Consider the following 12,071-nt stretch of genomic DNA (forward strand, 5'->3'; position numbering starts at 1 on the left):
GCGTGTCTTGTATTTTGATTGTTTATCTCTGTTGATAGCACTGAAATCATTGATAACTTATGGCAAAATAAACAAGAACGAAAAAAAAATTGATGAACCAACACCAATTCTCCCCATAATGACTTGACATAGAAAACTTGGTGCTTCCATTTGAAATGGATCACTGCATTTACAAAGTTATTACTTGTTTCCGGTAGCTCCACCTCTGTCACAAACATCTAAGTACTGCTGGCGTGCTGTGATAGTGATATAATAGAACAGTGCGAGTTGTGCATTTAAAAACCTTCATTCCTAGACGAGCTCTTTAGATGAACTAAATAAATACGTAAAAACGAATTGCATAAGGTCATATAACACACTATCTCCCAAGTTAGACAAATTAGTAGTTAGATCAAACAGGCCAAAATTTTACAAAATTTGATCAGTGATTTGGAAATTGTTGTGTTTCCATCCGCTGTGCAAGTTGCGGTCCTGCTGAATTGGCTACTTCAGAGCAGAAGCTAATGTTCAACGATATTTTGCGGAGGATTTTTTTTGACTGTCAAGCAGAAGAAATACTTGTTCATGAAAAGACACAAAAACAATGACATATGAAACCCGTTCATACCAGATGATGAATTCAAGAATGGAACAGAAATATATACTTGTCATTGTATATTGATCATTTCCTTGCTCAATGGAATAGAGAATGCGTTGCGTCTTCATAATGCCGCTGCGCTTACGATGCTCAACGAACGAAGGAGACAATCCAGTCATGACTTACGTCCTTGGATCTTCAATTTTTTGCCCTTTTTTAACGCCGTTTATATTTGTTGGCCTTGAAATGATATCCAAAAACATAGTGGGTAATGGTATTGATGGAAAAAAGTGAAGGATTTTCAAAAAAAAGAAATAAAAAAGTATGGATACCAAATTAAAAATTGAGAGAAACTATAAGTACCTACAAGATGGTTTTTCTATTATATATCATAATATATATAATTTATATTTTTTGTGCAAGTCTAATTGGGCAAGGCAGCATACCCTGCTCGCGTCTCGGCATGGCCCTACCCATGAATCAGCCCTGCCTGAAAATGCCTATTTTTGTTCTGGCAGCTTTTTCTTGGGCTGGGCTGGGTGTTTTTTTGGCGGGCTCAGGCAAGTATATTGGGCATGCGAGCCTCATGCACAGCACTCGCTAGAGGTGTAGAAATAAATTTGCAAGTAAACCCTACTAGCCATTGGTCATGACAGTTCCCCACAATTCCACCAGAGCCACAGTTCCACCAGAGCCGCTTCTGCCATCTTACAAGACTGAGCCATCTACCTCTAATTTAACAAAGCTATCATTGATACGGGGATTGTAGTCTTTGTCAGAGTCAAGACTAGAGCAGAATTTACAATGAAACATGAAATCTTTATCCAAGAAGACTCTGAAAAAACTATCGTGCTCATTTGAATAATTACTATTCTCTTTAGAATCAAACAGCTTGTTATAATGAGAGACTCATGTATCCCAACACATGTAACCAAAGAGTAGCCCATTGGATATTCTTAGTGTAGTGACATCCTGCTTCTGTAGATAGATTCCACTGAACTAATTTGAACTTTGTAAGCAATAGAAAATAGGCCATAGATGTGGGTCAACTACTAATTTTCACCTTTCTCGAGCATTGGCATAGCTCCTCAACAAGTGTATGGAGTCTTCATCTTCATCGCAACCAAAAGGACATGCTGCTATTGTTGCAAGACATTTGCTTCGCCTCAAGCCTCCAATATGAGCTTTACCATGGGTAAACAACCATATAAAAGAGCAGATCGTCTCTAGTACCTGCCATCTCCATAAAAGTTTCTAGATGCTGTCCTGTGTCTCTGGTTACATGCAAGTAGAAAATTAGAGGTAGACTTAACAGTGAAGTGACCATCAATAAATAGCCACCAAAATATTTTATCCTCTCTCTCTCCTTACAAGGGTGAGTGTGCATAAGTAATATGATTCATAAGATGATAAGGGAGCCAATAGCTTAGTTTCTAAAAGTTCCACACTCTCTATAGAGGTCACATAGTCTACAACTCACTCATCTTTATCACCAACCTTTATACCCTGGTACTAACTCAATGAGAGGTCTATTTAACTTCAACTAGCCACCAAACCAAAAGAAATAGACCTACCATTGCCAATTTTCTTTGTTAATTCACTCTTGACAGGTTTCCAAAGCGCAGAAATATCCCTCCAAATTAGGGACTGGTTGACAGTTTTTTTAACAGATGAAAGCTCCATGTCACCACAATTATATTGCTTCTTAAGACCTTTACCAGAGTACTTCTTGGTCATGCACCAAGTTCCAAGAAAGTTTCACTATAAAAGCCTCATTTTGCTTCCTGAGATCTTTGATCCCCAAGCCCCCATCTGTTTTCTCTTGAGTGATTTGTTCCCAGGCTATCAAATGAAGTTTTCTAGTATTGTTTTCTTTTCTTTTTAATGTAATTCTTAATTATGATTTTTATTTAAAAAAGGTCAGCCCAAGATGTGGCCCACAATGGAAAACGGAAAAGCCCAGCCCAATAACACAAATAGGCCCAATGAATGACTCATGAGTCCGTTTTAAAAGTCTGCCGGACTGAAATTATTTCCCAATGTTCGACTTTGGAATAACTTTCTGTTTGGTTGTGTTTACGGTTTCTGGTTGTTGAGAATAATTTCGGGGTTTAAATAAAAACCTTAAAAAAAGTGTTTAATGACGTTTTTTAATAAACTATTTTCCCCCAAAAAATAAAATAAAATAATGTTTTATGGAATATAGGCTTTCTAACTTTTTTTCCTGTTCTATTCATAATTTCTTCTTTAATTTTCTCTCAATCTACACATAGCATTACAGTATAGTCAAATTTTCTCAAGACTTCCCGCCCATAAAGCATAATCAAATCTTTTGAGAGTTTTCAAATTTTTTGGCTGCTTGGTCTGAGGTGGCTTATAACATTCTTTAACAACGTCATTACTTGTGGCCTCCTCAAACTAATCATCGTTGATTTCTGCTCATTGATATGAAGCAATTCTTGTTACACCAAATCTCCACGTTTGCTCAATTCCAAAATCACACTGCTTGTTCTAGAGTCCTTTCAGAATTGACATAAGAATATATTATCACCATAATGACCTCTACTTGCTGTATGCTTCTTCGATCAGAGTTTCTATTGGTGTCTGAGCTATAAAATCTACCATCTTGGAAAAGCTCTCTCTCTCTCTCTCTCTATATATATATATATATGTGCTTGTTTATAGAAATGATGGGTAAGAAGTATCCTTGAGAAGCATGGTTTTGGCTTCTGCTATAATGGGGAAGGTGGTTCCCGGATATACCAAATCCAGAGGGCAGCATAATTGACATATTACTAATCAACATGTATTTTTTAAATGTGGGTTGGCAGATCCTGCAGGCAATTACTAAGCAAGGTTTGGTTGTGAATTCTATGATTTCCAATGTGGATTCTATTAGCAGCAGCACTTATAGAATAATAGTTGAGCCTGAGGACATTGTTCTAGATAAATTAATTTTGTGTATTTGCACAAAAATATCTCTAATAAAAAGTGCCCCAACTGAAATTTTAACTCATGGGCTGGAAGGCAATCATAAAATCGGTCTCCAGTAGCATTGTATTCCTCTTAGCCCATTTAGTAATTTAAGATCACAATGCACTATAATAAAAAATACCCAACCCTCATTTTAACTCAAGAATAGGAGAGCAATAACAAAATTGGCCTTCGATTGGCCATTGCTGTGGGCACAAAGCCATTCTTCCTTTTAGCCTATTCATTAGCGCAAGACCACAAGTTACTGTATATTCATTTGAGCTCATTACACACTCTTGAGCAAATGTGAGACTTTTCCGCTTTGACACGCCCCACGTAAAATAACTCCAACTGGTACAATCTTGCTGCTTTATCGTTGTTATGTTCAAAGTAAGTGATCTTGTATAGAATTTTAATTCCATATTAAGTTACAATTATGCATTTGGACAAATCTAATTATTGCTCTGAAGCTTGTTTGCCAAAGCACAAAGAAGCTAGCCAGGCCGAATGAATTTTCTGTTTTTACGTGTATGATTATGCAGGTTTTTTATGTAAATGCACAAGAGCAAGCATCTATGTGTTTGGTTGATGGAATTTATTGGAGAAATATTAATACTGTGTGATCCTGGGATGAGTCCTAATAAAGGGCTTGATACGCTAAACTCAGTCAAAAACAAGGAGAAGGATTCAACAACACATTATGATCACCAAGCAAGAGGTCTGATTACAATTGCAGTAACATAGTGCAGAGTTTATATACACGCAAAAGATTTATAGCTATAAGGCCACCAACAAAATCAGCTGATTTCCTTAAGAGCTTCATACTTGTACTCTGTTCTGGACCAGGTTCTGCCGCACTATTATGTTGAACTGGCTTATCAGGCTAGTGATTGTGCCAATCCTTCAATATCATTTATAATAACCATGCCCCTCGGATATTAGTGTTACAGTAGGATCTCTAGATTAGTCTTACACCTCATAATCATCAAGAATTTTTTTTATCCTAAGTTTAGCTTAAGTTTTTTTTAAGGGGTAATTAATCTTTTGGTCCTTATAGTTTAACTAATTTGTAACTCAATTCTTCACTTTGACTCAATGCAATTCAATCCTTATAATTTTGACTCAGTTGCGATTTTGTTATAAAATAGTTAAAAATATAGGGACTAAGTTGCAGCAAATCAAATTTTAGGAACTGAGTTACAATCAAGTTAAAATTATAGGGAGTAAGTTATACCAAGTTAAAGTATTACAATTAAGTTACAGACGAGTCAAAAGTATAAAGACTAAAAAGTTAATTTTCGTTCTTATTGATTTATCATTTAAAGCAGCCCTATAAGTGATAGCTCTTGAACCCACAATATGAATATAGTATGAACTTTGCGAACATGTGTTCCTAGGAAGACGGAAAAGGACTTTTTTTTTTTTTTTTAAGTTTTTCTTTTGTTTTATCGCTCTCAACTATATCTACAGATAATTATCTGAATTTCGGAAACAAACATTTTCGTTCTATTGGAAGTTACCTCTGAAGGAGAAAAGCGATGTTAATTAAATTTGCTCGCGAACTCACCATCGAGTCAAGATGGCCGAGTTGGTCTAAGGCGCCAGTTTCAGGTACTGGTCCGAAAGGGCATGGGTTCGAATCCCATTCTTGACAGATTCTCCTTTTTCTAAGTTTATATTCAAATAACCCAAATCCTTTTCTTATTCTCACTCATTGACCGCCCAATAGTATTATTTATTGCTACGGGATTGAATTGAATAACACAAATCGACAACATAAAAGGCTAAACGGTTCGTGGAAACGTGATTACCCCTTCCAAACATAAGAAAGGGCCTGGGACTCCGCAAGAGGACGTCATCTTGGTCAAAGTCATATACTTTACCTCCTCTCTTCACCTACGCTTTTCTTGTTGCTGCATATTCCCATATTCTATAGTAAGGTTTCTGCCAAATCATCCATTCTGGTGTGAATTTCAGGTTTGATGAGATCCAGCAAAAGCTACAAGCTTAGATAAACTATCCATCTTCATGCTGCTGCTAAAAGAGGCAACTCCACCGATGACGAGGAAAAGATGATAATCCATATCCAAGCTCTACTCAGCAACAATGTACTTCAAGCTTTGATACTGCCTCTAATTTAAATATAAGTCATCTTTTCTAAACTTTTTATGATTATAAGTCCTGTTCATAACATTTAGGATATTAGTTTTTTTTCTTTTTTATTTAATTTTCCTTTGTACATAATTAAATATTATGAGTAGTTTAATTCACCTGGGATAATCTTTGACTTTAGTAAGGATAATTTTAGATAGTGTTATCACTTTTTTGACAGATTAATGAAGTACTAAACTGTGAAGCATTGGATGAATTAGCTTTTTTTTTCTTTTGACGAATCAATATATACAGGCCTGATGTATTTGAATTAACACATATAGTTTAATCATGTCATGCGTTTATCGGGCATTAAAACGCTATCTTATAAACAAACAATAAATTGAAGAATTAAATACTAATTGGAGAAGTTAATTCAATTGTTTCCAGTAAAATCGTGAAGGCATACACTACATATTAAAACAACCCTGTATTAATATTATTATCACCCACACTGAAACCTTACATGATACTGGCAACAAAAGAGACAGCAAAAATACGCATGGCTACAAAAAGGATCAACCATGGGCATGGTTTGTGAGCAGCCTCTTCAGCTTTGTTATTTTTATTGAGGCGTATATCTCACTTGCTACATCTTCCACTCTTTGAAAACAAGCATATCTCCAACTCTTCTTTAACACTAGAGTCCCAATAACACTCTAAAAGCCAATGGCAAACCCAACCGCTGTCACAAAATAAAACCACAGTTTTTCCAAATCATTGTCATCTTCCAATTCTTTGGTTTTATGAACTTGATGAGTATCATCACCTTGACACTTATTTTGCAATGGAATTCCACAAAGATAAGGGTTTCCAGCATAAATAGATGGATCATTGAAAGTCAAGAATTGATTTTCAGTTGGAATTGGCCCTGAAATGTTATTATATGACATGTTCAAATGGCTCAATGCAGTTAGCTTGGACATACTCTTTGGAATTGTGCCTAAAATTTGGTTGCAAGAGATATCAAAGGATTCAAGGTGTTGCATATTTCCAAATTTCTCTAGAATTTCTCCATTCAAATGATTGTGTGAAAGGTTTAAACCCATCAATCCAACAAGCGAGAACAATTCAAGAGGAATTGATCCTGCCAAAATGTTACTTGATAAATCCAAGTTAACCACAAGCTTCAAGTTTCTAATATAGTCTAATTTTGTTCCTTTTATAACTTGTTTCGCATCTTGATGATCCCACTCTTCTTTCGCAATAGCCATCAGGTCATTGATAGTACATTGATTGAATGATTTCCATATATCAACACTATCTTTGGTCATTCCTGTAAGATTGTCAATGCAATGGGGTATTGAGCCATTTAAACTGTTGTTTGCAAGGTCCAAAATCTGGAGAGATTTGAGTTGGCACAAAGTGGACGAAATGTTACCATCTAACATGTTATTCCTTAGTCTCAGAATTTGCAAGGTAGGAAAAGTGTTACTGGTCCATGATGATAGGATACTTCCAATAAACTTATTTTTGCTCAAATCTAAAATTCTCAGTTGCTTCAAATTTTTCAAAGTCAATGGTTCCCTTCAAGATGGTTATTGTTCAAATGCAACCACAACAATAAAGGAAAGCTTGTTGACTGAGAGAGGGTAGGCGGCAGACAATTTGTTGAATGAAAAATATATTTCCATCAATCCAAATGGTGGATTATCTTTCCTGTAATTTGGAATTTCACTAGAGAAATTGTTGCGAGGCAAATCAAGATTATTTAAACTCTCAAATTGGCACAAAAATTTTTGGATTGGACTATTGATGGTGTTATTTCTAGGGCTAGAACTATAATGAACTGTCCCATGCAAATTATTTCTTAACAACAACAAGGATCCTAAATTTACAAGTTAGTCAAGACTTTGAGGAATGTTACTGCTAAGAGAATTATTTGACAAATCAAGAAATTCTAGACTTACAAGTTGATTGAGACTATAAGGGATGTTACCAATAAGAGCATTACTTGAAAGATCAAGGGTATATAGATTTGAAAGTTGATCAAAACTCTAAAGACTGAAAGAATTACTTGAGAGATAAAGGCTTTTTAGATTTATAAGTTGACCCAAACTTTGAGGGATATTACCATTGAAATAGTTACTTGAAAGATACAAATTTGTTAGCCTTGCAAGTTGGCCAAGACTTTGAGAGATATTACCACTAAGAGAATTATTTGAAAGATCCAATCTTGTTAAATTTATCAGTTGACCAAGACTTTGAGGGATATTACCACCAAAAGAATTATTTGAAAGATCAAGGCTTGTGCACAAGTTGACAAAGTCTTTTAGGGATATTGCCACTAAGAGAATTACTTGAAAGATCCAAGCTTGTTAGATTTACAAGTTGGCCAAGACTATGAGGAATTTTGCCCCTAAAAGAATTACTTCCAAGACTAAGGCTATTTAGATTTATAAGTTGACCAAAACTTTGAGGAATAGTACTATTGAAAAAAGTAATTGAAAAATCAAGCTTATATATATAGATTTGAGAGTTGACCAAAACTTTGAGGAACATTGCAACTAAAAGAATTACCTGAGATATCAAGGCTTGTTAGATTTACAAGCTCATCAATACTTTGGGGAATCCTGTTAGAAAAATAATTCCTTGAAAGCCTAATGTAATTTAGATTTTTATGATTCCCTACCCAAGTTGGCAAATGGCCATTGAGTTTATTATCAGTCAAGCGTAATTCCTCAATGTCATACTTGATCAACCAAAAAATTTAGAATAACCAAATGCTTCCCATTGAATAAAATACTTTTAAATGACACATGTTATTTAAAATTTGTGACAAAGAAATTTCCATTGCTGCTATGATTTGATTCTAGGAAATGTATAGATAGTTAAGGCTCCCTAACTCTCCCGACCAAGATGGAATTGAACTAAATTTTTTTGAAGAAAGGTAAAGTTCTTCAAGAGAAGTCAAGTTTTGAAAAACAATAGGAATGGGTCCACAAAGTGTATTGCTCAAAAGATCAAGATAAACCAGATTTTTAAACTCTCCAAACCATAATGGCACTGAACTAAGATTGTTGGAATGGAGGTTGAGGATTTCAAGAGAAGTCCAATTTTGAAAAGAATTAAGGATTTGACTATCAATTTCATTTATAGCCAAACTGGGGACTTGAACTCCAGCATTATTTGTGAAATTAATTGGGGGGGGGGGGAAGAGGAGTGGACAAATTGTGAAGTCTGCAGCTAACTAATTGGAGTGGTGACAAAGAAGGAAGCATACAAAGTACCTGAAACAAGTTGTGAGCTTCTCCAAAATAGACAAGACTCAGGTTAAGGTGCTGCAGAGACTAAAGTCAAGCAGGCATACAAAAGTTTTGTTTCAATAAAGCATCATATATTGGCCCATCCCCTCATCCCATAATAATTTAAATTCATCTATTAAAGGTTGCAAATACACATCTATTTTTCTTTTGGGATTATTAGGGCCAAGGATGATCAATGTCAAGAACATATACTCTCGTGTTATTCACATCTCAGGTGGTAGATTGTATGGAGTAATAATCATAGGCCAACTAGAATATTGTTTCCCAGATTGCCAAATGGTATTCATCCATCAGCACATAACCTAAGCCTCACATTTCTTGGATTATATGCACGGTATGGATATGTACTATCTAAAACTTTCCATGCTTGATCGTTAGAAGGGTGAAAAAGGACATTAGAACCTTGATGATTCTCATAGTGCCATCTCACTTCCTTTATAACTCTTCTAGAAGCAAACAGCCTTTGCAATCTAGGAATGAGAGGTAAGAACCACAACTGCTTCCTTGTAACATTTTTTTTTCTTCCATGACATTTTTTGAACAAATATCTTGCCTCACAACAAAATTTACATTGGATTGCACTATTATTAGCTGTGTAATACAACATACACCAATTCACACAGCAATCAATCTTCTTATAATCAAGACCTAGCTTTGACACTAACTTCTTTGTTTGGTACAAGTCTGTAGACATATGAGTGTCTTTTGACTGCGTCTTTTGTATGAGCTGGGAGACTAAATTGTAGCCTTGTTGTGACATGTTAGTTGTTGCTTTAATACTTAATAATTGTAACGTTGCTGAAAGTTGAGAACCCTTCCCACAAAGGTTGTTGTGTAGCACGCAACAAGTCATAAAATGCTCTTGCACTAGGATTTGGCATCTGTTCAACTCCATTGTTATAGTTATCCCAAAAGCTCGGCCTAGCTGCATCCATGACCATGGTCTCATATTGACTTTGTTGGTTACCAACTAGACCATACTTAACATGTAGGCCACCTCCTGGCATTAGACATATAGGTAAAGGATATTTTGTTCGTCTTCTCACCATGACTAGTCCATATATAGTAGTCCGGCATAAATCCTGTCTTATAAAAGTATGTCTTCACCTCATTGAAACTTAAAAATGACCTACATTTACATTTTACACATGGGCATCTAAGCTCTCCCGATATTTGAGAATAAGATGACTAAAATGCATAGACAAGAAACTCCTCCACACCTTGCTTGAAATCTATTGTAACACATTTAGTACTCGGATCGATTCTATTATACATCCATCTTCGATTTTCTGGAACAACCATTCTAAAAGAGAAGAATCCTATACAAATTGTAAGAATTAGAGCAAATTAGCAATATATACATACAACAAAAGAAAACTATCAACCTAGATTATAAATCCATTACTGATCCATCTTATGTTTATCATTAGATTAAGATATGTGAAGCTTTATCATGGGAAGGAGACTGTAGGTTGATTTTTCTAGAGTAATGCTTTCCTTTTAAATTTTGCAATATATTAGTACTTTAAATTATTTATAGTTATTTAAAATAAATTAAAATACTATGATTTGAAGCAACTTTATCATATATGTCATGGTATTTGAGACGTGGGTTTTTTTAATAGGTTTACTACATCAGTCTGTTTAAGACAATGAAATTGTACGTAGTCTTATGGCAGCATTCGAATTCTTAATGAGTTTAATAGCTATATTTATGACCCACTGATATAAGTTTAAGCAAGAGACTATATCAGTATAATATGCTTTGCTGGTCGTGAAGGTGAAAAATTGATCAGTATGCTCATAAATTATGTAGATATAAACTAATATCAATATTTTGTATACGAGAATGTAATCCATTAAAGAAGGACTTGCCTTCAAGTAGCCATAAAGAAATTTACACAAGTAAACCATGATCAAATATGGAAAAATATGTTTCTTTTAAAGTTGTGTGATTAATATTGCAGAGCCAGGCAGAAGATATCTTTTAAAAAACATGAGTTTATAGATAAAGAGATCTGTTAAAAAGCATGAGTTGAGGACTATTATAAATCATATATATAATTTATGTCAAAGTGATGGATGTTGTGATGAGAAGAGAAACGCTAGTCACCAAAAGAAGGAAAGGTCCTTGCTCACCCTCACGTAGCATTGCAACAGGTGGGTAAAACTTTCACAACTAATCAGAAAATTTGTTCTCAACTCTCAACGACCCAGTATAGCAAAAGAGAGCAAGATTCGAAATTATTATAGATTAAGTGAAGAAGCAAGATTAGAAAACCAAAAACCATAAATAGGATATTCAATATTCAATTTCAGAAACTATTATAAAATCAATTTCTCCACAATCACATACCTTTCAAAGCATCAAAATAACTATAAATATAATAGAAGGAACAAAGTACTATAACTTGTAAAAAAAAGTGCATAGTCTTTACACAAGTCTTCATTGATAGTCAAGAGAGAATGCATTATTTACATTATAGATTTCAATACAACATTTCAAATGCACATAATAGATTTATGGTGTATCTAATTCCAAAATTGTCAAAATTAAAAAGGTAGGGGGTACAATTTTTAAAACCACAATAGATTTAAGTGTTGCTCCTACCAATTTTAACAATCCGATGGAGTATATGAGAATACCCAATCAGAAAATAAACTCTCCTTTTTGTTTGTCTTGAATAATGCTATATGGAACTCCTGCACATGTTAACTGATGTTAGAGGGAAAAATAAACTAAACCAACTTCCAAGTAGAATTTGAAATCTAGATCTATAATAATATGACAGAGAATCATCAAATATGCACAAGACAAAAAGTAAAAGCTAACTTAAGGGAGTATAGTGTGTCCAAAATACTGTTGTCAAATGATCAAACAAACAAGTCTTGTTAATCGCCCCATCATCAATCAACAAAACTGATTTTCTTAGGTACAAACAATGAGTTACTTCTGAATATTAGTGTCACAGGTTACGCAATCAAGTTTACAAAAAAAAGGCAGCATTCCTTTTCATTTTTCTTTTCCTCGTACATGCACCACAAATCACATGGTCTCAACAACCAAGAGGAAAACATAAAGAAATGCATAATTTGTTTATAAT

The 12,071-nt window shown here is 34.6% G+C and overlaps 1 non-coding gene and 1 pseudogene across 1 annotated transcript; one reads left to right on the forward strand and one right to left on the reverse strand.

Annotated features, from left to right (window-relative positions):
- The first annotated feature begins 5,123 nt into the window (after positions 1 to 5,123).
- TRNAL-CAG (transfer RNA leucine (anticodon CAG)) lies at positions 5,124 to 5,204 on the forward strand. The gene has a single exon. It is a non-coding gene; the product is annotated as a tRNA-Leu (tRNA).
- A 1,015-nt stretch (positions 5,205 to 6,219) lies between these two features.
- LOC114755213 (receptor-like protein EIX2) lies at positions 6,220 to 7,092 on the reverse strand (annotated as a pseudogene).
- Positions 7,093 to 12,071: the final 4,979 nt, after the last annotated feature.

Source organism: Neltuma alba, unplaced genomic scaffold, assembly GCF_004799145.2.
Source record: "Neltuma alba isolate B1F8T4 unplaced genomic scaffold, ASM479914v2 tig00010239_pilon, whole genome shotgun sequence".
NCBI classification, from domain to species: Eukaryota; Viridiplantae; Streptophyta; class Magnoliopsida; order Fabales; family Fabaceae; genus Neltuma; species Neltuma alba.